The sequence below is a fragment of the Meleagris gallopavo genome, chromosome 5 (genome assembly GCF_905368555.1).
Source record: "Meleagris gallopavo chromosome 5, MGAL_WU_HG_1.1, whole genome shotgun sequence".
NCBI classification, from domain to species: domain Eukaryota; kingdom Metazoa; phylum Chordata; class Aves; order Galliformes; family Phasianidae; genus Meleagris; species Meleagris gallopavo.
The window spans coordinates 21665687-21692685 of record NC_139408.1 but is presented as its reverse complement, the minus strand read 5'-3'; the positions used below and the strand labels follow the sequence as shown (position 1 = coordinate 21692685).

The following is a 26999-nucleotide window of genomic DNA, read 5'->3' as shown; positions in this document are numbered from 1 at the left end:
CATTTTATCTATACCTTCCCACTCCTGCCACATGCTACCCAGAACCATCCAACTGTCCAGCACAAGCATGCTCAAGTTTTTCCATATTTTGCAAGTTTAGAAGTCAGTTTTTCTCTTCTCTCTTCTCTCTCTTTTCTTCTTTCTTTCTTTCTTTCTTTCTTTCTTTCTTTCTCTCTTTTCCTTTCTTTCTTTCTTTCCTTTCTTTCTTTCTTTCTTTCTTTCTTCTTTCTTTCTTTCTTTCTTTCTTCTCTCTTCCTTCCTTCTTCCTCCTTCCTTCCTCCTTCCTTCTTCTTCCTTCCTTTTTTTTTTAAGTAAGTTATATAGACATGTCAGTGGGCAGTTTTTCATTTAAGGAAACAATTTCTGTATTACTTCTTTTTTTTTTCACCCTTACCTATTCCTGTTGTGTCACAGAAAGAATTAGCAACAGAAAAAAGAAGAAAAAAAAAGAAGAAGATAAACCCTCCAAAAAAAAACCCCACCCATTTTCATCTTCAGGTTTCTCTGAAAATGAATGCAAAGTTTCACAAAGCCAGTTTCTGCACAAAATAAAATACTTTAATCACAACTTTCTACAATAGAAAACTTACCAGCTCTCATCACAGATTCATAGAATCGTTTAAGTTGGAAAATACCTCTAAGATCTCCAAGTCCAACTTCTTACCATCCCCGTAGAGATGAGAAAGAAAGGCAGACAGGAAACAAGCTGCTTCCGCCTGTCAGAATGCGAGGAGCAGGGCTAGGAAGTGTATGAACAACTGTCAAAACCCACCGCATCTCTGACAAGATAATACTATCCATACTCCTGATTTTAATAGTTAGCACTTTTTACTGATCCCAGCTCTTATTCAAAAGCTAAAGAAAAAAAAGCTTCAATACACGCATATACACCCCTCTTACGTATCTGCTCCCTGAGAAATCTCTGCAGATGGAAAATAATTCTAACAGCTCTAAAACTAAGTCCCCAGCTTCACTTATTTCACAAATCAAAAGCACACATCCTTCTGGAGGTCTCAGCCTAAGAGATGTAGAGCCCCTCTCACTTTGCACAGTGCTGACGCTGTCATTCCAGGGCTCAGCATGGAGCTGGAAGGCAGCTTTGTCTCCCTTCCCTGGCACATGAGCAAACCCCATCGTCCTTTGGCAAAGCACCTTGCCCATGATACGGTTGAGTTCACATCAGTGAGGAGCATTTGTACCATGTCAACTCAAATGGCCAATGACAACCATGTAAGCGCCAAAAATCATGAGCCAATTCAATGGTAATTTGAGAACCCAGCACACCATTCACTGTCAGTGATACCTCATTTTGATATCACAATGGGCAGTATTTAGGAGGCACCAAATTATATTTTGTGAAGAAAGTTTTCACATCTTTTTCTATGAGGGCATTTCCCTTCTGTATTGATGCAAACTCAAGCACCTCAGGAAGCTCTCACAATTATACCTTTAGTACAAGGGCAATTTTTCACAACAGAAGGTTATCTGGGAGACTTATTTTGCAGAAGGATGAGAGTAGCACAGCTTTTCCTAGCAATTCAACTCACAGTCTGAAGAAAACTCACAGAAAATAACAACCTCCCAAATATCCTATCTCCTTCCTTTGGTCAATGCAGCCCCAATTTTTAGGCCTTCTTAAAAACAAATCTTTCAAATAGTCCACATGTAATTTTCAGAAAATGGCAGTGTTAAGTGTTGTCTCAACATTTCAGAAAGCAAAAAAGGGGTTGATTTCCAATGCATACACAGTTCTTAATACCAAGCAACTAATTTTCTGCAAAAGAAAACATTAATAGAAAGTATTTTCCTCCTTCTCCCCTGCTGCAAACCCACTCCAGGACATTACTGTGGCAAATGAAACCCAAAATGCTGCTGTTTCTAAGAGAGAACATTCTTTTTGTCTGCTCCTTGTTGTTTTGTTTGTTTTTTGTTTTTTAAGAAGTCTGCAAGATTACCAGTTGCTAAACAGATTTTTAACAGGTTCTTATAGGAAAATAGGCAGATTGTTACCGGATGAATCAATAGATTCTTAAAAAAAAGTCAGCTGATTTTCATGTGGCATCCCAGGGAGTAAGAAGTGCTGGCAGCCACAGAGAGCTGTGCTGAATACTGTCTTCCCGTTACTGATACAAGAGGGTGCAAGAAGATGATCCCCTTCCATGAGTTTTGCACAGACCATGACACTACATATGGTTCTGGAGTCTACTGCTTTCCTTTAGACCAGATCTTCCACAAAAGCAGAAAAACTTTCAGCAAGAAAAAAAAAATAAGGCAACTGTAAAAAATCAATTTTCAGAAAGAATGCAGCATGATGCAATTCTCCTTATATGGCGACTGGTATCCCATGTGGGTCTCACACAATAGCCAGTCTGGCAGGAGGTGGAGTGAGAAGACAACCTGGGGGGGAAAAATTATATATATATATATATTCCCTGCTGGTCCTCACCCTCCATTTCCTCTTGGATTTCTTTGTGACTGCACTGAAAGGGGTCAATAGCTCCCAGCTTGAGAAATGCAGCTTTTGAAAGGACTATCAACCAGCATCTGTATTTAAAGAATGCTTTTTACTTCACAGCCCCCCAGCTAATGCACTGCTTTTAAAAAGCGAGCAGCGAGATAAACTTGCAAGCAACAGAAAAAGGGAAGAGTGAAGGAGAAACTGTAGCTTTTTGCCTTGGATTTACACTTTCACAGGAATGAAGCTCGCCTGGCAAAGGTGGGGCAGGGAACATATGTTGCTATGGATCATTACATCCTGCTTCATTCACCATCTTCCCATCCCTTAAAGCATGTTACAAAACCACATGAAGCAACCAAGCACCAAGCTTGAAAAGAATTTCAACCGATTAAAAATAATGGGCAAATTAACATTGGACTCACAGAACACATCAAAGCTTTATAACTCAATCTTCAGTTTAAGAAATTTTGATCTGATAAATACAGTCAAATTTTAATAAGCTTAATTAACTTATCTCAATAATGAAATGCAGGACCAGCGAATATGCTTACACTGAGGCTTTCTATTTGAAGAAATAGTCCAGAAAAGCTACGGCACGTTAGAGTCAGGGACTTATGGGAAGGGAGAAGGAACAGGATTGTAACTTCTCCCTTAATATCACTGGATAAAGCCCATGTGGAATGCTGGCCTGGCTCTTCACAACCCCTGGTCCTGCTTCACATTGCAGCCTCAGTCAGACACCCACTAGCAACTACACTGCAATAGCTTCCAGTTTGATCGTGTGTTTTAATTCACTTTTAGAGTGGATGAATCCAAGTATCAGACTGTACAGATCAGCTGGTGCTGGAGCCTTCCTGTGTGAACAGGTCCAAACCCCATCCATGTGTTTGAGAAGCTGAGTGACAGTTCTTGCTGATAGAACACTTCCAAATTTAAGGAGCAAAACGGGTGAAACATCACAGAAGAAAGCTCAGATGTGTGATGAGTGGAAATACAGACTAAATAAAACCAGCTATAATTTTCATGTCCAATTTATTTGGCTTTATGTTCTACTAGCTATTTTACTAGAGACTTTCCGTTAGCATCAGCCCACAGTTTTTATTCAAGTCCTAAAATTCACAGTTGAAAAGGTACACTAGTTCCTCAATCACCACTGACACATAAAAAAAAAATAAAAAATATATATATAAAAAAAAAAAAATCGTATAGACCTACCAGTTTGTTTAGAAGAGAAATCAAAAGCAAGGCCAGAGAACGCTCCAGAAATAGAGACTTAAATTGCCTAAGAGAGTCTCTAGCACAAGCAGTATGTGACTCTGCATTTAATTTTAATTTCCAATCATACTGTTTTTTCTCACAGGCATTCAAATACATTAGTCCATGCCTTATCAGATCCTGAATTACGACTGTAGAAAAGCTCCTATGAGTCTGAGAATTCTAGTTCAAAGACTTTTATGGGGCTGTAATGAGTACTGACAGATAGGCCACACTCTTGCATGCACGCTTGCTACCGATGTCTGGTTTAACACAATACAGCCCTAAGCCTTCATAATACAACATAGGAAACAGAATCCTCCCATCGCCTACTGCTAATTGCATCTGCAGTGGTCAGAGGTTGAAAGAGAAGTAAGCAGATTAATTCTATTAGACTGTAGAACAGTATCCCAAAGGGACAAGGGAAAATCCTATCATTTAAAACAGGACTGGTAGGGACCATTGGGAACGATGTTTCGTACTAGTAGGGGATTAAGGGTTTGGACTAAAGAGCCTCAACTTCTCTAGATCTGGTTTCTATGAGTCATCGCAATCAGAACTACAGGGCTCTTCTGTTTGGTTTTTCTTTTCACTTTTGGTTGACCTGAAACATCTTCCCTGGTTCAAAAGTAAACAATTCATTTCTTACTTAACCCCTTCCCCCATATACATTTCTTTCTTCCTTTTCTTAAGAAGCTTTCTGTTTATAGTAAGATAATGTTCAATATAAAGTTATTTTAGAACAAAAGGTCTAAGTTTTACTTTATTAATAGCCTATACATATGTAAGATTTTTCCTTTTTTTCAGTATACTCCTCCCACACTTTCAACCTATATTTATCTTATCCATACAAGCAGTCTTGCTCCTCTTGAAGCACATTTTTGATGAAAAGCATTTCCTGCTCTGTAAACACAATGTAAAGTTTCACCTCTACAGTTATGTCAGGCAGAGGTGACAGTGCCAAATGAATGGAAAAATCCTCTGTTCAGCCTACTGCAGAAAGCCCCAGCCAGGGCAGAGCTCAGCAGCAGCAGAGTCTGAGTAGCAGCAGTGCTGCCTCTTACCTGTGTGCTGCTCGGAGGGACAGGCCTCCAAAGAAGTGCTTGGTCACCACAAGTCGGGCTGTGCTAAACACACATCAGTTGGTCTCCTTGCTTCAGGACCCCAGTGCAGTAATCCAGGCTGTTCAACCTGTCGGAAACATCAGTGACACACGTAAGACACATACCTGGGTATTGTGCCCAAGGAGTACTATGACTTTGTCTCAGTCAGTTCCTCCTATTCAGGTAAAGATCAACTCTTTTCTGCACATCTGAATGCGATGAGGGGAACTATCTGGCAAAAATCCTGACAACTCTGGGAAGACAAATCTTACTTTTCATTCCACTTAGACGGGATAGAGAAAGGCTCTGACCAGAGAATAAGATGAGAACGAAAAAGAGGGCAAGGTGATGGAGCAGAGAGGCCAGGAGTGTGGGGTAAAGATACCAGTGTAGCCAGGAGGAGAAGGGTTTGGTGGGAGATGCTCAAGGGGTGATAGCAGTGAGCAAGCAAGAGAAGGTAAATCAGAGCCTGGAGAAAGGAAAGGAAGGCCAATGGGAAAGGAGGTTGGCTGATGGCTGCCCTTGTCAGCCTTCCCCTTACAGAAGTCAGCCAGACCTGGGGCAGAGGTGGAGCCAGCGCTTAACAGAGCAATTTCTCTGTAAGTGCTTCTCTCCAGAGAACAGCACTGAGCCTGCATCTCATTCTCCCTGACAGCTCCAATTCAGACGTTAAGCTGGCGCCACGCAAACCCATTTCGTAGCATTGCTCCTCTTCTCTCCATCCCTGCTTAACTCGCTGCTTTGCCCTCTTTCAAAACAAAAATTCTCTGCCACAGCCAGTCCCGCCAACATCCCAAAGCCAGTAGCAGCCGTGCACGTGCCCTGCGGAGCACTGTTTGCTCCACTGCATCACAGGGCTCAACAGCTGTCCCAGGGTGAAGGCGACAAACTGGGGACAAAGTCTTTTCTGCAAGCACTCCCCTCAGCCCCGCAGGACACTGAGGCAGGGCAGCAGCCAAAACTCCGCAACACAGGTGTTCATTTTATATGTAGTCTGAACAAGGGAACGTTGAACCAGCACTTGTGTGGTAGCTCTTGCCCACATCCCTAGTGAGCTTACACTTCTTCAGCTGTGCTTCATCCTCCTGTCGGTGTTTGTTTACAAGCCTGTTCCCTGCTGTGCACAAAGCAGCATTTCAAACACACATGCACTGACCACATCCTGGTTTCTTAAAAGGGGAAGTGAAAGTGTCTGAGAGGTGCTTGCGTGTAGAAAGCAGCAGCAGAACAAAGTGGCTGCTGCCCAACAGAACGCTACCTTACTGAACTTGGTCCTAGCCCTTTCAGACACACGTTAGTGGGCAGTACCTCCCAGCTTTCAGAGACAGCCAGGAAAAAAAGATTTATTTATTCAGGTTTATAACACGCTCTGAAACCATTAGATACGAAGTGTCACAGGCAGGTGCACAAGCTACTGAGAGACATCAGAAATGTCATTCAAAGCCATTTTTAGTACCAATTTTCTCCTTCTATTATGGGAGAACCATGTTGCCCTTATAGGCAAAACCCATTCTTTCCCTATTACTATTCCAAGTGATGTACCGCTGTGATCAGGAGCAGAGAGCTCTAACACGTTTAGGGCCGCTAACACTGCATTTTGTCCTGTGTGCATACATGTTCAGATGAGAGATTTCAATCATCACTCTTCGAGGAACATTAGGAAACAGGAGATACTGTGGGCTGCCTAAATCCTTTGCTCCAGTGGAGGATTGTGTCTTCCCTCTCAGCACGGCTATGTTCCTATCTAATCCAATTTAGAGCATCTCAGGCAGAGGGAATATTCTCCTTTCTCTTAGCAGACCTCAGAAAAATCTGACAGAGGTGTCTTCAGGACTTGCCACCTGCATAAACAGTGTAATTTTTGTTAATTAGTGTGATTCCTTTGCATCTCCCTACAGCAAAACCAACAGCATATGTGAGAAGAGGATGAGGACAATGAAAAGCAGGGACTTTCTATGGGGCTGATGGAGAGAGACAGAGAAAGGGACTGCAGCATTATGGGATCCAAAGCTTCCTTTAACCACTAGGTAAATTCTCAAAAGAGGAGTTAACCCCATAGATTATGGGTCATCTGGGCTCAGTACATTTTTAATATGAAAACAAAAACAAACAGAAGCTTAACATGGCATTTCTCCTGATTAGCTGCCCTGCTCTTACATTCGCTCTAACCCCTGCTGGCTACTAGCAGAGATAAAAGAGTCTGACCCAGCCCAGCAGCCAGCAGCCATCCCTCCCACAGCACTGCACCCAGGGCTTTGGGCCCTGCCTCTTCATTCTGTTGGGACATAAGGACTGGAATGAATTGGGTTTTGTTTGTTTTTTCCATCTGACCCTGGTTCACAGCTTCTTCCCCCACTTCGGTGTTTGCTAACTTTAGGGCTCTGATGGTGATATGTTTTGCAAATGACTTTTTTTTTACATCCCAGTACACTTCTGTAATCATACACATCCTTGCAGAAAGCTACTTGATCAAGCATAAGGAACAAGAGTTTGCACTATCTTCTGACAGAGATGGGAAGGAACACAGAAGCATTCGTGTTTCACATTTTGTAAATCACAAGTAACACCAAAACAGATGTAAAACAAGCCAGCTCCTGATCCTATTTTATACCCACCACAATACAAATCTCTGTGCATTAAATACAATTGAAAGGGAGCTGTGGAGCTGGCAATGACTTGACAGATGCTGTGACGAGCTGCAGCAGAAAGGAATATTACAGCCTGAAACTGTATGTTAAAAAGGCATCTGTTTATTGTTTGATATCTGTATTTATTTATAAAGACAGCTTGCCGACACGCTGACAGGTTGGGGAGGTGCAGTAGGCTGGTATTTTGAACTCTCAGAAGGCACTGGGAGAGTTTGTCATCCTTGGGTCATGGCACAAGCTTGTACTTCAGTGCAGAGAGGTGGTAGGAGAGCAGAGTGGGTCTTTGGGCCTCGTTGCCTTTGATATAGATATGAGAAGTCCCTCAAAAGCAAGTGGGGAACAGCTCCTTTTGCATTAAAACAAGAGCTTTCTTAGCAAGAAAGAAAATTAATTAAGTGGGTAAAATCCCACAGGTTGGAACAGCAGCTGAGGAATTATCTTTCTATTAGGTTGGTAATGAGGACTAAAAAAACCTCCTGCAGACATTAACAGCTTTATATGGGCTCATTGGCATTCTAGATCAAATGCAAGGCTTGGCGTTCCCAGAGCAGCAGATGCAGCTCCAGCTCCAGACCTCAACTTGCCCTATTGAACTGCACCAACACAGAACAACAACAAACAGTGATACATTTGCACTACCACTGCAACAGGGGATGACTACCAGGAGGAATTCATGGAGCCCACTGACACAGTAAGCTACTAACAGTTAAACTTCAGAAATGCATTAACTTCCCTGGTTACTAAGGTGGAGTTCCTTTAGAAAAATAAAAAAAATTAAAAAAGAGGAGGGAGGAAGAAAAGGAAATGACTGGTCCTCTTTCCAAAAGTGTGCCTCCAGACACCTTCAAGTTACTATTGGTGACACAAGTGTCCCAGGAGGCTCTGCCCAAAGACAAAAAGCAGGAAATATTAATACTGCCCACACTGCAGATGCCAAGCAGAAATCCAAAGAAGTGCTGGAGGAAACCAGTAGCAGAACTGTGAATGGAACATCTTCAGTCTTTAGTATGGAGATCACTGTTTCTTCCCTTCCTGTTCTCACATCTTTCTCTGGAAATTTTTTTTGTTTTTGTTGTTGTTATTCTTTTTGTTTTGTTGAAGATTCTAAAGTTCATCCCTAAAAATAAAGTCCACAACCAACTGATTTGATTCTTATTTCCAGGGGGTAAGTTTATGGATTCTGAAACAAATAAGGACAACAAATTCTCAGCAGCACTCAAAAACTGCCCCAAAGAGGCAAATCTCACCTCCTTAAAATGAACAGCAAACACTGCTTTATGCTGTTTCACATATAATACACCTACCTGTGGGGTATTCAGCTGACCAACTCACTTGGAACCATGCTAGCTCATATATTTCTGAAGCAGGTGTTTTGTATATTACCTGTATGTCATTAATCAACACAGATGATACCCCTACCAGATGAGATAATTATTTTGCAATTACACTGAAATGAAAGCTACTGCTTGCAAAGGTTTCACTAATTACCCACGCTTACCAAAGGCTATGGATAACAGACTATTTTCCCACCATTCCTGCCTTTCATTAATCCAAATGCCCTCTGTGCCCTAAACCTAATGGAAAAAGAAACCAATGGCACTTCCTGAGCAATAGGATTGAATTACCCACTGGAAGGAAGCTGGTTGCCTAACAAAAGCATTTGCATTTCTATTCTTTTTACTTCTTTTAATAAGGATTTGAAGTGCTTGTAGTACATAAACATTTAGTTTGTTTGCCAGGTTACAGAAATAAGGCTTTCTGTCAGTCTGAACTGTTATTTCAGGTTTGCCATCACCGCAGCATCGCCCTCACTTAACTAGAGGGCTGGCTGCTCTCTGGGATACCGCGGCACAGCACTCGTACTGTCACACTCGGGTCTATAACACCATTAGCTCTGGTAATCCAGCTGCTTTATATCAGTATTTTTCTTAGGCTCTCATCTGTCTCTCATACCTCCTTTCCCTCAGATCCACCTGAGCAGACACACTGACACCTCTGAGCAGGATGTTCCCAGAATTATGAAAGCATCCAAGGGTGGAAAGAAAACAGGCGCTCGAGACGTTGTAGCCTGTGTACGGCTGCTACGAGCAGCTCAAGCATGTGGCGGTGAAAATGTTCATTTGCAAAGGCGTGGATTTCTGCTCAGGGAATTAGTGTCATTTGTTTGCTCCAAGAGAGAGACATGGTCCGCTGGTTCCCATAGGTTTGTATATATAATATAGGTGCATGTGATTCTGGTGCTTCAAAAGATTTTTAAGTGAAAAAATAATAACAATATAGAACAGAGCACTCTGTAGAGCAGTATAGCTCTTCAATTATCTTTTGGAATGCATCATCAGCTCTGCATAGCTGAGTTCTCTGCTTTATCTTCTCCAGATCCCCTTTCTTTAAACAAACTCCAGATTCCCATCACCCTCCGAAAATGCCTTTTAAGACCTGATTGTTTTTCTTCAAAGACATAATAATTTTAAAGGACTTAGCAATAGTATTTCAAGAAGAAAACCCAATAATCAAATGGTAAAGGGCACAGAGAAAGCCATGGGCAGCTATGGAAAAGGATATGCAATGCAGTTCTATTATCCTCTTGAAATGAAGAGTAAAAGCTTGTGAAATTCCATTCCAATGCCTGCAACTCAGTCTAAATCCTTCTGACCACAGTAACAAAGCCATCGTATCATATTTTGGCATTTATATCATATCCCAGGAACAGGTCTCTCAGCTTTCAACCCTTCAGGCTGATGAATCTTGTGATCATGAAAACAGACTGACAAGCATAAAAAGAAAAGGAAGATGATTTTTCAAGGCACGGGGGAAACCGAATTCATATTGTGCTCCTTCCCCACCGAACAGGCTGGGCCTCCTCCCTCACATCACCGTCACTCTGACCATCACATAGCACCCACCTTTCTGCTGTCCTACACTGTCTTCCTCACGGCACTTTAGGTCGCTCTGCCTACGTGATCATCCAAATAAACCACAATAAAAGTTAACTTTGTATTATGAGAAACACATAAGTCAGTGGAGACACTTAGCACACTTGGAAGTATCATTCAGCTGCCCTGGTCAGAAATCACACCATCACTGAGGAATAGGCTTGTCCATGGGAGGAAACTGCAGTCAGTGAAGAGTTGGGCCTTAAAGAACTACCTATGGAGTTTTCAAGAGCCAAGAATCAAATGCCAGAATGTAAATACACTTAACAGTAAAAATCTTAAAGGCCTAAAAAGGGTTTAATCTGCCTGCATGAGAGAAAGTCACCTATTCAGCACAAAACTACTGCAAGGAATGGAGAATACATAGGGCCAGTGGGACAAGCAGCAGCCAAGGAAGAACTCCATTATAATGAGGGGCAAAGGGATACATCCATTCTTTTCTTCTTTTCTCAGAAAATACAAATAGAAAATTATGTTTTAAGAGACTTGTTTTTCTTTTTACTCTTTGAATCCTGAAAGAAAGAGAAAATTTGTCATCACCAGAGCAGATCTAATAGACATTTTCTGAAATGCAATGTAAAAACGGTCAAAACTTTTCAAAAACCTACTAGTATTAGCAATTCCAACACGTGGCAAAAGTACAGAGATGAGGTAGTTTTTTTCCACAGCTAAGCTGTACAAGCACCTTAAAGCCATTTTATACTGCATGGCAAAATACGAGTGCATCAACAAGGACCAAGCAGGGAGAAGGCAGTTCATTATTTCTGGCTGATGTTTTCTCGTGATGGTGCTCTTGAGGACCATTACCAGCTTTCACTTCAGGAGCACATTCCCTATCTGCAAATGTTTTTCAATGCCTTCTTTTACCTCCAGTCCATCCCACTGTCCTTCTCTTCTACCCTCTCATGCAAGAGCTTTAAGTAGCCAGTAATCAAAACCAGGATGCATAATGGAAGTCACAAGCACGGAGCTAGGCGGGCAGCTTAACTAAGGGACTATTGTTATTACAGGGCACAGGCAGAACAAAACACTCCTCGGGTTTCGCAACACTAGTGAATAAACTCAACTCCCAGAAGATCTCCGAAAACTTGAGAAATAGGAAGCCACTCCTCTGAAAGCTGCAGAAAGAGTGCTCTTTGGTTCACATAGTGCATCAGCACTAAACTGTCAGAGAATACTCTTCTTGGAGGGGTCTGTTAGGCAGTTAGTGAAGGAACACTTCTAGCCTGCTGAACACAAGAGGGATGACAGCCAAGCAAACTACAGCTCCACTGGTAACAACGACAAATGTCCTTGTGTCTGCAACAGGAGCACGACCAGATCCCAGAGAGATGTATGTGGGAAAGCTTCACTCTGAAAGATTGAGCTATAGAAGCAGCTAGGGCTTGGGGAACTCCATTTATAAAAACGTCTCAAGCCGTTTACCCAATGATCTTCAGACAAGAAACACTCAGCAGTTTCTAAAAACCTGGCCCTCTGAAAGCATGGATCCTAAAAATGTCAGGCACTCCCAGAACTTAAGACATCACTGCAGAGGTGGGACTTCTGCCTTGCCAGTTTATCCCACAACCTTAAAAGGGTTTCCAAAATAAAATACATACTGGTCATACTGTTTTTATGGTCTGTGTTGTTCTTAGAACCTGGTCAAGAAAGGATGCCAAAATGCAGCTTTTTATCAGCCTGTGCAATACAGAGCACTTCTGATTCCAAGCTCTGCTGCTGACAAAAAGACTGCATGTACTTTTCGCTTACTGCAAGGGCTATTCCTCCCAACCAGGACTTGCAATGTGTTTTTCTATTATTGAGCTGCTTGCTAAGGTACTTCTTGAAAATGAACATGGACTCACCTTTGCCTGACCTTTCTATCTTTTTTTTTTTTTCTTTTTTAAGTTATATTTCAACTTCAGCTTTTTTCAACATCTCAATAAGTGGTACTTCAGTACTTCAGCATTTTGTACCAGACTAGAAACACTGACATAGAGAAAAAAGTAAAGAGACTGACACTAGTTGTAAAAGACTAAGAAAAAGTGTGAAGCAAATGAGCCCGTTGGCCTTACAATCAACCACAGGAGCTTTTATAAGCACTTACCTTCTGAGTGCACAGTTCCATAAGGGTCTTCAGCGGGCAGCATGCAGACTAATGAGACAGGGACTGCACTCTGCAAACCACTCCATGACAAAAGAATCAACTGCACAAAACCTCTCTGCTGAATTATTTGTTAGGGCTCTGTAGAATAAAATATGGCTCCCAGCACTGTTATGGCTGAGCTGCTAAGAGAACACTACCTGCTTCTGCTTCCTACAGCCGTACTGTGTTTAGGTGTTCAGAGGCTTTCAGACAGCAGTTTCTAGCTGCAGTAAGCTGAGGAGAGCTCCTCTGAGAGGAAACCTTTGATCCTTTTTGGTTCACCTGCTGCTTACAGCCCATGATTACTTCAGTCAGCAAGATGCAGTAGTCTGAAGACAGTTCAAGCCAGGACCAGGACTAAATAATTTCCAGGAGCTGTGCGATGTCTTCTGGCACATGAGGAGTAAGCCCAGAGATTGGGAGAAAGAGTGAAGCCTTCAGAGGCTGTGAAATCTTCCTTGTTTACCTGGAGGTAATGACTGGTTTCAGCCTTTGAGAGGTTTCTCAACACTTCTGCAACCTCAGCCCATTTGGGCAAAGCATCAGACATCTCTCCCAAGTCACAAAAAATAAAATGGTGGTATCTCCTCACTAAGCTCTATTCTGCCAAAGTAGCTGTCAACCAACACAATAAGAAAGCCCTCACTAAAATGAGCCATAAGATTCAACAGCATCTCTCTGTACACAGTGCTCAACAGGGCCTCTCTCACTGTACGACTATTTCCAGAGTCCCGCAACCAGAAAATTCAATCCAGACAAGGAGCTCTTCTAGGCAGACACTAAACATTCACTTACAATAAACACAGCCCTGAGCTCCAGGGACCAAAGAAAGGTGTACATCAAACGTAACACAAAGAGGGCAGATACACACTGCCTCACATTGTGGTCTTTTGAATGTGCAAAGAAAGAGAGACATTTTCAAAATGATCCAAAAGTGCAACAGGAAACAGAAACAAAATTTTATATTTTGGACACTTTAGTTCTTCAAGAGCAATTTTCCCTTATATTTGAGCAGCCAGAGTTCATGTTTCTCACTGCTACTTTAGAAACATGTAAAAGAATTTCAAACACGTCCTTCTGCATAGCTTTGCAGCACAGTCCTTGGGCTGAAACATCTCCAAACAGGTGATCTTCGATCCTCTCTCCCCAGAGAGGGGGTAGATGGGGACAACAAAAGGAGAAAGGGGCAGAGAGGCAGCAGCCCGGGGACAAAGCTAGGAGGGTGTGAGGTTATTGCTTCATGAATGGCTCCTCCTCGTCCAGTGACAGCGTGGGAGTATACATACTTCTTGGTTTTATATTCAGAGAACTGCAGCTTTAAACAGAACTGATGGGTTCTAAGGACACAGGAGAAGAAAAGTCTTTTAAAACCAGCTGGAAGAACACAGCCAGCGCTGACGACAGAGGTCACTATAAGCAGTTTCCACAGGAAATGCTTACAACTGTTAACGATACATAAGTGGACCTCGTTCATACAGTTGCTTTTTTTCACATACAAGAAAAACAAGTATGGTAAAATTAATATCAGAGTAAGAGGATGGCCGAACTGCTAAATTCCCAGAAACGCAAATGAGTAAACAGTTGAAGCTTTACAGCAAATTTGTTCATTTGTGGCAATATCCACTGTGTATGAGTATTTCCATAAATACCCTTCTAAACAAGATAATCAGTGGAAACCGAAACAATTCTTTTTAAACAAGTGTTGAAAACAGGCTGCAGAATAAGAATTCTGTCATTCAATGCAAATAATTGCGCAAAAAGCTGGGTCCTATGGATTATATGCTTTTAGTCAAGGAGAAGAAATAGTATTGTGTGACCTCTGTCAAAATCCAAACTGAACTGTGCAGCTGGAAGCAGAAAACTTGAATACTGAATAATAAAAAGTAGTTGCTTGTAAACAACCAGCAAAACAAGAAACAATCTCTGAATAATTTCAAATAACGCATGCAATTGAGAAGTCAATAAGCTACTTGTAGACAATTTGTCAACAGAATAACTTACATAGAAAATTATATTTTTCAATCGCTACAAATTATTCATGTAGCTATCGCAAGAACATTTATGATTCATCATGAAGACACAGAAGTAAATACACCAGGGGTTGAAAAGGAATTTTGTGTATTATATTCTGTAACCAATCAGTTGCAATAAGTTAATATTTTTAGCTTTTTCTGCTGATCCCCAAGGTGTAAACAGTTAGTAAGTGACGGAGGCAAGGTGATGTAACTTGAAGGCTAAGTGGTCTGATTTGCTCTCAATAAGTCTGAGCAAAATCTGACGTCAATGAAGCCATACTTTAATGAAATAATGTCATTATTTGCTTTCACTCTCATGGATGGTCATACCAAGTAATAATTTCACTCTGCAGAATTGCAATGGTGTCTTAACTCAGTGCAGCAAAACTTGTATCGCCCATAAATACTCAAAGTACCTGATTTGTCATTGCTGTCCAACCGAAAAACACAACACTGTACATCCCTTCCTAGAGCTGGATTCTCCAAGAATCCCTAAAAGATCTCTAATAGCTGCGGGACTTGTTAAATCTTAGAAATCAGAGCAGCAGAAGTGGGTACCACCTTCCTCCCAGTCAATTCGAGGGCACTGTTATTCTTCATGGAGTCACAGATCTTCATTCATCTGGGGTTCCACTATGCGTCCCTCCTGATAGGTTTCTAATTCCTAACTCCTTTCAGAATGTAACATCTCATCTCCACTGCTTCCAAAAATGAGACAGTTGGAGGGATGTTTATAACCATGAGACTTACAGTACTCCCTGTATTTTACAAGTGGTCTCAAACAGAGACCACTTTTAGATCAGGTACTAGGCCAGATGAAGAACTTGCTCTCAGGTGCAACCTGGTAACTCCAGAAAAGCAGCATGGCAGCCTAAGCAGATAGTTACTTTATGCTGGACACTGCTTCTCCCTGTGACTGTACCTCTGCTGGCCCGCATGAGATTACCTGGCAGTAGATGCTGTAATGAAGGTAAATTACAATTTGTGTTAGCACAGCTGTGTGGTATAAGGAAGCATTCAGACAAGGCTAATGTCTTTGCAATTCAGAGGGAAGGTAATTGAAAAGGTTAGGAGACTGGACCCAGATATACTACACATTAAGTGGAAGGTTCAACAATCTGAAGTGGCTCTGGTACAGCTGCCATGTGGAGAGGGTGCTGAGCAAGTACAGCACTGTTTCTGGGCCTCACAGGAAACTTTTTCTTTAAATCTTACTTCTAAAAAGTAACTGTTAAAAAGCAAGCAATGAAAACTTGGTCCCCAAAGAACCTTTACGATGGCCACTTGATGCCATCCTTGGGAGACAAACAACTTTATTACCACTTCTCTACCAACATACCCTAACTCATCCCAGCTTCACAACTACATTTTCTCTAACAGATGGTTGAAGTCATTAACATAACTTTGCTAAACTCAGAGAAGTGTTCTCGACATGTATTTATTTAGTTTTGAAGGCTCATGCTTCTATTTCAGATATCCGAAACGACACTTGCGTGTTTAAAAGGTCGTTTCCCTCAGCAGTATCAACAGGACTAATAAAAGATACAACTTCTTTCCCTGTAAGCCTTGCCCAAGGAGCTGCCATTGCTGCATGTATTCCAGTACAGCTCTTTTTGCTGAAACCACCCACATTTCTCATTGCTGACCTGTGTTTGTATTTCAGTCGATAAACACCAGAAACAGCAGCTTTCCCCTCAAAGCATACTGAGGCATTTCCCTGCTGTAAATGCTGTATTTGCTACCAGCACAGACAGCATCTTGTCATTCCTTCCTTAGACCAAGTGCTCGGGGAAACAGAAGAGCAGCAGGAGCAGAGCTTGCTCCCACAAGCATGAGGCTGGCCTTTCAAGTCCCTTGTACAGTATTTATAAACTATCGATGGAAGCAGCAGGTAGCAGCTGGTTAACATCATGTAACACCACTACAGAACGGTTCTGACAAGAAGTTAAAGAGAGCATATAATTAATTGAGGTTGAAGGAGGAACGCAGGCAGACTGACTAATTACCTCGAATGCTCTGGCTGAGGCGCTTGCTGCTGCAACACGCGTTAGGAGATCTTTAGTGCTCATAAGCAGCCAGGATCTCTACCCCACATCTCCACTAAAGACACATCTGCAAACACCTCACAGGCCTCCCCTAGCCCTTGCTCTTTGCCCTACCACAGCATCCAGCACTTTTCTTCCCTCGACACAGCACAGCCTCGTTCAGATCTGCCCTCTGTTCTTGACAACCGCAGTAAGGCTTTCCTGTTATGTACTGGGTGACAGGAGAAACAAAACATGAAGACTGAGGTAAATGATAAGTAGGAAATAATGCTGCAGTTGCTCCGCAGCCTCCCAAGATAGACATTCATTTGGTGACAATCAGCAAATGGTTCCTACGCTGAGAATCCTGTGAAGTGCTACGAAATGAGCGAGAAGCAAGTGGAGCAGAGGTACGAGAACTCACATCTCTCCAGATGGAAAATGGAAGGAAAAAATTGATTGACTTTAGAATAACTTTCATACAGCACAGGCCAAAACGCCTGCTAAGGATACTTGTGCAATAAATCAGCTTCTGATTTCTGCTCAACTCTAAGACCTTTTAAACTCATGAGTGGAAAGACTTTTGGTAGGAAAAAAAAAAAAAACAAAATAAAGGAGGGATAAAGTTAAAGAGTTCACCTGGAAAATACATGCGAGGCTTAAAAACCACCAGCCTCACTCCCCCGCCTTAATCTGCAGTGCAAAGCTGAAGATGCTAATGATTTCTTTCTCACCCCTCCACGCACCAACTCCCTTTTGGTCTCTTCCAGGCAGAAAAATGAGTAATAATAAAATGCAAGTTCTCCTTTCATTAACAACTCCAAGCTCTTATTTCTGAGTCAGTATTAAAACATCAAAAACAAGCACCCCAGCCCCCATCACACAGGGTGATCAATGCCTCTTTGCCACTTAAGGAAGATCTAAAGAGGCACCTAATATATTTATTATGTTACAGTCGGCAGCACGAATTCTTTTCAAAATGTAATAATCCCCTCCACGTGACACTTAACTCCCCAGTAGGTCCTTTTGCAGTCAGGTTAATAACCTTCATTTTATGTAGGCAAAAGAAGATTAACAGTGAATACGTTGAATCCAAGTTTGTGGTGCTGTACCTCCTCCTTTTGTTTGCTTCCAGGCCCCGCTGGCCTCTGTCTAGGACTTGACAAATAAATCCCATTTGGCGCTGCCAGCAAATGTTTCTTGATTAAGCATTTGGGATCAAAGAGGGTCTTCTCATTTCCTTACGTTGCAACTCTAGAGGTCTAGTCTCAATTTAATTTGTCTCCTTAGTCCAGCAGAAACAGGATGAGCGGGGAAAGAAAGCAAGCAAGAGAATAATTTGTTTCCCTTAAGAAATTCAGGTCTTCAAGATTTATTTCTAAGTACTGCATTTTATCCTCATTGTCTTTAGAACAAAAGGCCATAATTCCAAGCATCAACAGGCACCCAAATGCCTCTGACCTCACAAAATCCTCATCACAAGACCAAAGGGCAAGCTCTAAATTTTGCATTCTTAATAAAAGTAAGTTCTTTCTCCCTCCTGTGTTTCCTTCTGGAAAACAAAACAAAACAGAACAAAAAAAACCAGCACCCAACGAACCTGCAAGCACAGCCCATTCTTCCCAAGCCAGGAAACTCTCAGAGCTGCAACCTCCTCCATCAACCAAAGAAATATAAAATCTCTTTACATATCACAGCAAGACGGGAGCAGAAACCATCACCTTGTCGGGCTCCCAAAAAACATCCCCACCACCTTCCTGTTGCAGCTTGTTCTCCTCCAGGCTGTTCTACAAATCAGGTTTTGCATTGGTAATCTGCAGCAACCTGGCACAGGCAACTGCAACTGGGCTCATTCTGCAAAGAGCAGAATGAGAAGACCACAGGAGGTGGCAGGGAAGAAAAAGAAATATGAGATAATAAGAAAAGGTGACAGAGCCTGAAATTCTGAAGTGTGTTAGCATAATGAGAAGAGGATTTTACAAAATGCAGCCATAAACCTGGTCAAAATCATAAACATGTGAAGGAAAACCATGCTGCCAGAAACCACCTGCCACCACATGTATGGTTACAAATCTCCCCAGTGGAAACAGAACCTTATATTTTGGGAGTCAATCATGGTTCCAAAACGAAGCACAGCTGATATAAACAAGACCCCAAATACTCATGAAACACAGAGCTATTCAGTGAACTAAGTCAGACTTGCAGCTCTCTACTGAATGGCAGTCACAGAGGACAAATCCCTGCATGAAGCCAGGAACAGCCTGCAAAGCAGCCAGGGACTCATTTCTGTTGGGTACTGTCAGAGTTTCTAGCTGGATTAGGCAGAATCTGTAATCTTTCTGCATTTGGCTCTAGTCAGGCCCCAGGGATATGAACTGTAGCAGACAGCCTTTCAAACAAGTCCACAATGAGATCTAGCTGAGAGGTGGAAATCGGGATTTCCTTACGGTGGTCACTTCCTCAGGTGGCAGACTGCACATCACTGCTGTCTCTGAGTTAATGTGGACAGCACTGGTGCCACGAACAGGACCCAGCTGGGCTGGAAACATCCTGGTATATCGAGGCAGGGAGCAAAGCTTTGCAAAGATCTGTCCCTTTCTGGGTGCACACGTGTTTTACAGTCAAAGCCCTGTCACACTTCATCCTCTTCAAAACAGAGAATTGGAATGAGGAAGAGAGATTATTTGCTAGTTTTAGTGATAACGTGTTGTGTTTTTTTTTTTCCCCAGGCCACAAGCTTATCTAATGTTTTTTAGCCAAAAGCTCTTCTGAGAACTAAAACCAAACCAAAATACTGCAGCTCCAAGATTGTCCAGGTTTTAAACTAAAAAATACCTACTTCACATAAGTTCCACAAAAAGCAGTGCATCTTCCTAGGGCTCAAAGGGCTGGAAGAAAAGGTGAAGGAGCTCAGACAAACCATGTGCTACTGGCTCAAACTGAGCTGAAAAACCAGGAATGCTTTTGCCCCAGACTGGTTGGCAAGAGTCTGTTCTCTCTGCCAGTGTAAGTCTCTCAATATTCAGGCTTGGCACAGACAATGCATGCACACTGTGGAAAAGCAAAGGAAAGCACTCTTCCTGCCTCAGTGGATTTACATTCTAGGGCTATCAGTCTCATCCTGACACTTGGTACATGCAGCAATCAGCAGGCAGACTGCTGTCAAAGCACTGCATCCTTTTACCATTTCCATGCTAGAGAGAGCACATCTGTATTGGGTGACTTTTCTAAAAACAAAGCCGGTCAAAACATTTTGAATTGCAAACTTTATCAACCAAAATGAGAGAGAAAAAAAATTGTTCCACGGTAATTTCTTACACTTTTCCAATCACTCTATTCAAAAAGGAGCTTTGAAGAAAATAGTGTTCAAAGAGTATTTGCAGCTGACAGAGCACAGTTCATGGGGAACCAGATGAGCCTGAAGCATTGATTTATCCTTTGGTAAGGAGGCTGTCATTTATGGGATTGCCTCAAAAGCAGAGAAAGGCACCCCTCTGCAGTGTGACCACCAGGTGCTCCAGACCTGGGGGATTCTAGCTGCAAATGCACATTTATGTGCTAGGATGGGATAGGATCAGAAAACTGGAAAGATGTTGCTCTTTTGAGCATACTGAAGCATGTAAGAAGTTGAAGCCCCAGCAGGCAGCACTGCAGATTAGTCCCTTAAGGACACTGTGCCCGGCACAAAGGATGCCGCTCTCCAGAGGTCTCCACAATGAAAGCATGGCAAGACTGAGTTTCCTCTCCCTCTGATGGCAACAAGAAATCCTTCAGCTGACTGAGCTGTGCTGAGCATGCTAGAAGTCGAGGAGGCAAATGAGAGCACTGTGCATTGGAATGTAAATTATGTAAAATTATGCTTGCAGGCATACAGGGTGTGGGGAATCAAACTTCTCCCCAATGAGGCAGGCATTAGCTTTTCCTGTGTGTGCCTGTAGAATGCCTGTAATCCCAAAAGAAAGAGATACACAAGTCTAGAGAGAATAGCCTTAAAGGTGCATATGATACAGAACATAGGCTGAATTTTCTTCTTGCTGACTTCAGCTTCTCTGCCCTGTGTCTCCATTTGCATTGGTGGTGTCAGTTCTGCTTTGGGAGCGAGAGAGGGAAAAACCAGGTCCCTGGAGTACAGCTGAGGCACCAAACTGGAACTGTTTCCTGTACAACAGTTCACCATGTTCAGAGGAAAGAACAAGAGTCAAGAGTGATTTTACAAGCCTAGAGGAAAATGTCTCAAGCAAGACACCATAGCATGGGCTGCACAAGGCACAAAGCATTGCACGTAGCCTTTGCTCTAGGCTTGTCTTAGCAATTTGACTGCTGACACCAGTTATCGTTAGCAGACTTTCTGTTTCCAACACAGCAAAATTCATGTTCTTACAAAAGAAAACTGAGTGAAGGAGGAAACCATCCTGACAAGAAAACCTACTTTCCATCCCCATTAAATCTGAATCCCTTTTAAGTATTCTCTAGCAGCTGCAAGCATCCTTCCACAGGTTTCTAGGGTGCCTGCTGGTGAGCTGCACACCACAAAGCAGCAGCCCCTAAGGATACCTGTCCTCGCAGAAGGGAAGACAGAGGTTAGATTTGTCAAACAGGAATAAGGAGCTAACGGGGCCGATAAGGTTAGACATGGAAAGCAATCCAGCAAACAATTCTGGAAAGAACGATTAGATCTAAGCTAACTAAGGATGATAAATGCTGACTTTAACCCAATTACTTACAATGATTTTAGAGGTCTGGGAGGAGCTGAGCACTACAGCACTGTAATCAATGAGCATGCACAAAGCCAGGCGTGCTCCCTACCTTGTCCCACCTCCCACAGAACCAGAAATACAAGCTGAGCAGATCTTGGAGGAAAAATGGCCTTTGGATTTTACTAAATTTAAAACCTTTGTTTTGACTCTAGATTGGTCTTGACAGCAAGGAACTCAAGATCAATTTCCAAAGTTATGCTTTTTTTTTTTTTTTTTTTCCTTTCAGAAAGCTAGCTCTCCTCAAAAACCTTTACAGCCTTTTACAAGTTAAAAGACAATGAAAATGCAGTCTTGGTTTCTGGTCTTTCAGAAGACACCTTCTTGCCCCTACAAGTAACATCAACTGGAACAATCAAAAGAAAACATTTGTCTCATAGAAATGCTGATTTCCTTTTTCTCTAAGCTACCAGCCCAAGGCCAGGAGACCATTTGCTACCAGCTGAATCCTCCTCACTTCCTACGGCTACAGGAGCACTCTGCTGGAGCACCTCTCCTATGAAGAAAGGTTGAGAGAACTGGGCTTGTTTAGCTTAGAGAAGAGAAGGCTCCAGGGAGACCTCATTGCAGCCTTCCAGTACTTGAAGGGAACGTATAAACAGGAGGGGGAATGGCTGTTTACGAGGGTGGATAGTGACAGGACGAGAGTAAATGGTTTTAAACTGAGACAAGGGAGGTTTAGGTTAGATATTAGGAGGAAGTTTTTTTACATGGAGAGCAGCGACGCACTGGAACAGGTTGCCCAAGGAAGCCATGGATGCCCCATCCCTGGAGGCATTGAAGGCCAGGCTGGATGTGGCTCTGGGCAGCCTGGTCTGCTGGTTGGCAACCCTGCCCGGGGCAGGAGGATTGAAACTAGATGATCATTGGCGTCTTTCTCAACCTAGGACATTCTATGATTCAGGAAGAGAGAAACTCACAGCAAAGGCTGTGGCCCACTTTAGTTGTACAGGTGTAATGCAAGGTTCCAGGGGTTGCAAAGCCAGGACCATTTCCATCAGATTTTTGAAACTCTGGATTGGAAAAATCTCCTGGTCTGGCTGCACAACAGCATGTGATATTTAATAACAGAAAAGACAACAACTATAGGCTAGGTCAGAGAGCTTCGCAGTCAACTTGGCTTTGATGCATGTTGTTTCAATAATAAACTCATCTGCTGTTTGTGTTTACATGCTGAGGTCTTATCCAGAAGGAATACCTACTCCTTTTCTGCTCCCTGTCACAGAAGGTTGGAAGGGACCTCTAGAGATCATCAAGTCCAGCCCCACACAAAGCAGGCTCCGTACAGTCCTCTCAAAGCATCCTTCATTTACGTCATCAAACATACCAACCCAACTTTTTTCACGCAATTTAATTTGCAGACGAGGCTTCTTGTAACATCAAAAGGTTTCTTCAGCATTTTGGTAAAGAGCAGGCAGACACTCTGATGTGCTTTAGGTATTTTGGACAGGGAAATTTTGAAGGAAATTGCTTGGAGTGGTTTAAAAAACGTAATGCTATTATGAGGGCTTGTAGAACACAAAAGCAGCTCCCAGTCATTTTTAATCTTTCAAAAAAAAAAAAAAAATCTTCTGCACATTAGGAAAAGCCTTGAAGTTACTGCAAACTGACATACTCACTCCATACCCAAGGATTATTCTGTGGAGAAGAATACGAAAATAGTTTTTTTATTGCAAGCATCTACAGCTGTAATGTTCTTGAACTATGCTGGAAGCTTGAAACAGAGCAGAATGTAAACAGGATGCACCAGCATGTTGTGTGCTGAACCAGCAAGCTGAATACAAAGACAAATGAAAGAAACTTGCTCCAAGACTGTGTCCTCTCTTGCAGCTACAGGATCAGATTTCTCACACACATTCTCTCCACGAATTCTGCGATGAACCAGAGCACAGCCAGATAGTAAGGGAGACCACCAGAGCCAGCCCAGGCTGTTTGTTTTCACCCCCAAAGGAAAACGTTAGTCTGGCAAGCAGGTAAAAGAAGGGTGGCTCACATTTGCTACTACTGATCTATAAAGAGACTTTGTATCTCAACAGCTTCCTAGTCAGATATTCGCTGACCACAAGAGTGCTGGTAAATACAGGCCAGAAAATCATTTTAGGACATGGAGGGAGTTTAAATCAAACTATTAAGTAAAGCTGATCGCCACCAAAGCCCTGAATTCACCCATCAGTTGAGGAGAAAAGAAGAAAGAATGGGTCTTCAAAGAAACGAAACTATGTGTAAGTGTCAGCTACAGCATTTGATGGCACACTCAGCGGGGGACTAAACACCGTTTTGCCCTTGCCTTGAATTCCCACAAATTACAGCAGTCCCTTGGCTTCCAACTACACGCTCTGCTAGCAGCTATTCCTGCTACATGGATTGCACCCATGGGAGAAAGCAATTTTCAGAGGAAGCACTCCAACTCAGAGCTGTGGTTAGGAAACCATTTGGCCTCTCCAATCTGCAATTTGTTTTGCTGAATTCTTCCTCAAGAGCTTGGGCTCATTAGAAAGAATTTCTAAGTAAAGCAACCTCAGGCAGTGAGGGAACTATCTCAACCTGCAAGAGTGAGTCTGTAGTACCATAGAATACCTCAGTACCACAGTGTTCCCCTGTCCTGCAGAATTAGTTCCCACTGATGCTCACCGTAGTGCAGGGAAAAAGTTCAGTGGGTTAGGGGAAAGAGCAGTTCCTGTCAGACACACTCTTTTTAAGCCCCATTTCCCCACAGATTTCCTGAGTCACTTGGCTACGCAGTCTCTCTGTGCTGCTTCTGCTTCTTCCCACCTGGGGATAAAGTTCCTACACTGCAAATCCTACTGAGTGCTGAACTGAAAGGTGGGTCAGGAGAAAGATGGAAAAAGATGGATGCTGTCCTGATGGAGACTGATGAGAGAGTTCTTATATGCACAAATGCATCTGTCCAGGGGTCACTGCCATCAGTTTCCCCTTGTCTGGTCAGTTTTTCCAGAATCCCAGAACTACAGGCAGTAAAAACATAAGAAAGTACAACTGCTACAGAATGAACACAAGCCCCATGCCTCTAGACAGCGACACATTCCAGCACACTCTCAGATGATGCTGTTGACCTTCAAACCCTTCTGTAGATCTCTTCCGTTTGTAAGACACCTGAATGATGACTAGAAGTGTTCTTGAAGAACAGGTTTCTTAGCTAAATGCTGATATCGCCTGGCTCATTCAATTTAAAGGCACCCCTTATCCTAGGTAGAGGGAAAGAGAGAAACAGCAGAGAACAACCATGGAGAAAACTGTAGGGAAGGGGATTCCCCCAGCCCTCCTTACGCATACATGATATAGAGCAACAACTCTCTCCTATCTGTACATTCACCTCTCTCTTTGGGGATCTCATGAAAACCCCAGCGAAGCTAATGGCCAAGCAGCATATGAGAAAACAGTAGGATAAGGACAAACAAGTGCAGTATTTGAGGGGTGAGTGGCTAGAGAGTAAAATGGACTCACACCTCCCTCTGTCCTTGAAAAGTTCTTGTCCTTAGTCACAGGAACAGGATATCAATTTTCCATCTCATACACTGTAGAGAAAATTCAAACCAGCAGAGGAATACATCCCCATACCACATTTGGACTTTGCACTTGGCAAAAACATATACAGATATATCTTGGTGAAAGAGTATTGAAGATGGCATTGGTAGAGAAGTAAAGACAAGAATTCCTTGTAAGCACCAGCCCCTGAAACACAGGCTATGACATTGCTACTTCTAGTAAAGTAGTCAAGAACACTTTTCATGTATTCATTTCTCATAGGACTAGAATGATTTCCTTTCATTCCACCTTTAGATTTACAGTGGGCTTTAATTCCCTTCAAGGAGCAAGCATTACTCCATAGGAGACGGACAGAGAACTGAGCAGGCAAGACCACTGCTAGGACAACGTTTACTTTAGCTCTAATTGTCTGGTGACATACAGAAAAGCTTTAAATAATAAAGGTTGTCAAAATATTTTCCACAACAAACTCCTACACACAGCGTGCTCACCAGACCAGCGCGGTTCCCTACCCAGTTGGTGCACTGACTGCTACAGGAGATCCCCCGTGTGCTGAGATGCTGCTCAGCCCGGTGGGAGCTGCCCGCTCACTGCCCTGCCTCTCAGAAGTGGGGCATTTGGGCAGAGCAGAGGTTCTCATCCAAGGGCTCACTGCTGAACCCAAGGGTATCCACTGCCCTAGGCAGAGGAAGGCAGGATAGCTCTGCAAGAAGTAATGCATCTGGGTAGGCTGGGGAGGACAAGGCTGAGGTAACTTCATTGCTTTGCTTCCCGCTGCCATTGGTGTGGAAGTAGCAGGGGTAAGGCAGATTTCCATTTTGGTAAGCATCTGTGGCAAGGCAGACAAAGTGCACCAAAGAGGTGCACCCAATTTGAGAACAGTAGATTCATTCCTAACAGGAAGCTTTTCTCATTCCTGGCTTGGGATATAAGCTCTGGAACAGAGATCCTGAGGCTTTGTTATTTCGGACCTTCATTCAATGCCTTAGTAAAGCTTTTATTAAAGCCTTTTTTTTTTTTTTTTTTTTTTTTTAATTGGGGATGTAAAAAGGGAAACAAACAAAAAAGCCCTCAAAAACCCACAACAGGGTGAGGCGCCCATGCTGTCTGCCGTAATAACATTCGCTAATTAAAACACAAAGCAGCCAGGGCTGCTGGATTAATGGACATGGTTTCCTCTTTTCAAGTCTCGCCTGCTGACAGATCGCCTCATTCCTTCCTTGCTCTTGAACCTCTCAGAAAAAAAAAAAAAATCCAGTTTGCTTATCTTACAGTGTGGGGTTGCCATGGGAACCGCATCCCCCTGTGAGATGCTCTGTCATAACATTTCAGCACTGTACGGAAGGCTTAAAGACACAGCATCCCCTGCTCCAGGGGCTGCTGAGCAGCCCAGCTCTGCAGACGAGCAGCTGTCAAAGCCTGCCAAAGTTTCAACTTGTGAGCAAGAGAGAGAAATAAATAACAGCAAAAACATTCAGCTGCCCACTTCTTTGCAAAAATCTGCTCCTCGAAACTGTTGATTAATACCAACAAATGTTTCTATTTGGTGCAAGATGTTTTGCTTTCTGGAAAACCTGCCTCCTGACCGCTTTCTGAAAGTGCTGGCACCAAAACATAACCCCATCATTCTGCCAGAGGACAACACAAAGCACCTCCTTAGTCAAGGTTTTCTGTCCGATTAGCCTCTGAGCTCTCTTTTCTCCATGATTTTGTAAGAAAGGAAGAAGAAAAGTAGCAGGCACAGTAATTGCCTTTAATGGGAACAGGCCTCCTATAGCCCACTCCTTAATTACAGGGATGGCTTCCAGGCTGTAATCACCAGGGGTCCAGATGGAAGTTTTCCAAGCTCTTTGAGGGACAGAATGTGTCAGTTATTAATTAAACATATGAGGCAATTAGCCTCAAAACTTTGTAGTAAATCACTACAGCTGTGTTACTTTCGCTTTTTCCTTGGTGAGTGCAAGCAAATGCACAGTGCATTTCCCAGGGGGGTCACAAGGACCACAGCCAAAAAGCATTCCCAAACAAGACCTTTGTTGTTGGGTGGGAAAAAGTATCTGCAGAAAGCTTTTTTTCCAGAAGTCAGCTACTTCACAACCCCATCCCTCACAAGAGATGATGGATTCTGCATACGGCAGCTATTCACCACTCAAACCATTTGGTGTGCAGCATAAC

General features: G+C 42.8%; 1 protein-coding gene across 11 annotated transcripts in view; it reads right to left on the bottom strand.

Annotated features, from left to right (window-relative positions):
* Positions 1–26999, bottom strand: part of TSPAN18 (tetraspanin 18) — a 104345-nt gene that overhangs the window by 47095 nt on the left and 30251 nt on the right. For 9 of the 11 annotated variants that reach the window (XM_085224617.1, XM_085224616.1, XM_085224615.1 and 6 more), the window contains one exon: positions 4777–4903. The exons of the other annotated variants lie outside the window; for them this stretch is intronic. The gene's annotated coding sequence lies outside the window, so the exon portion shown is untranslated. The remainder of the gene's footprint in view (positions 1–4776; positions 4904–26999) is intronic. 11 annotated transcript variants of the gene reach the window in all.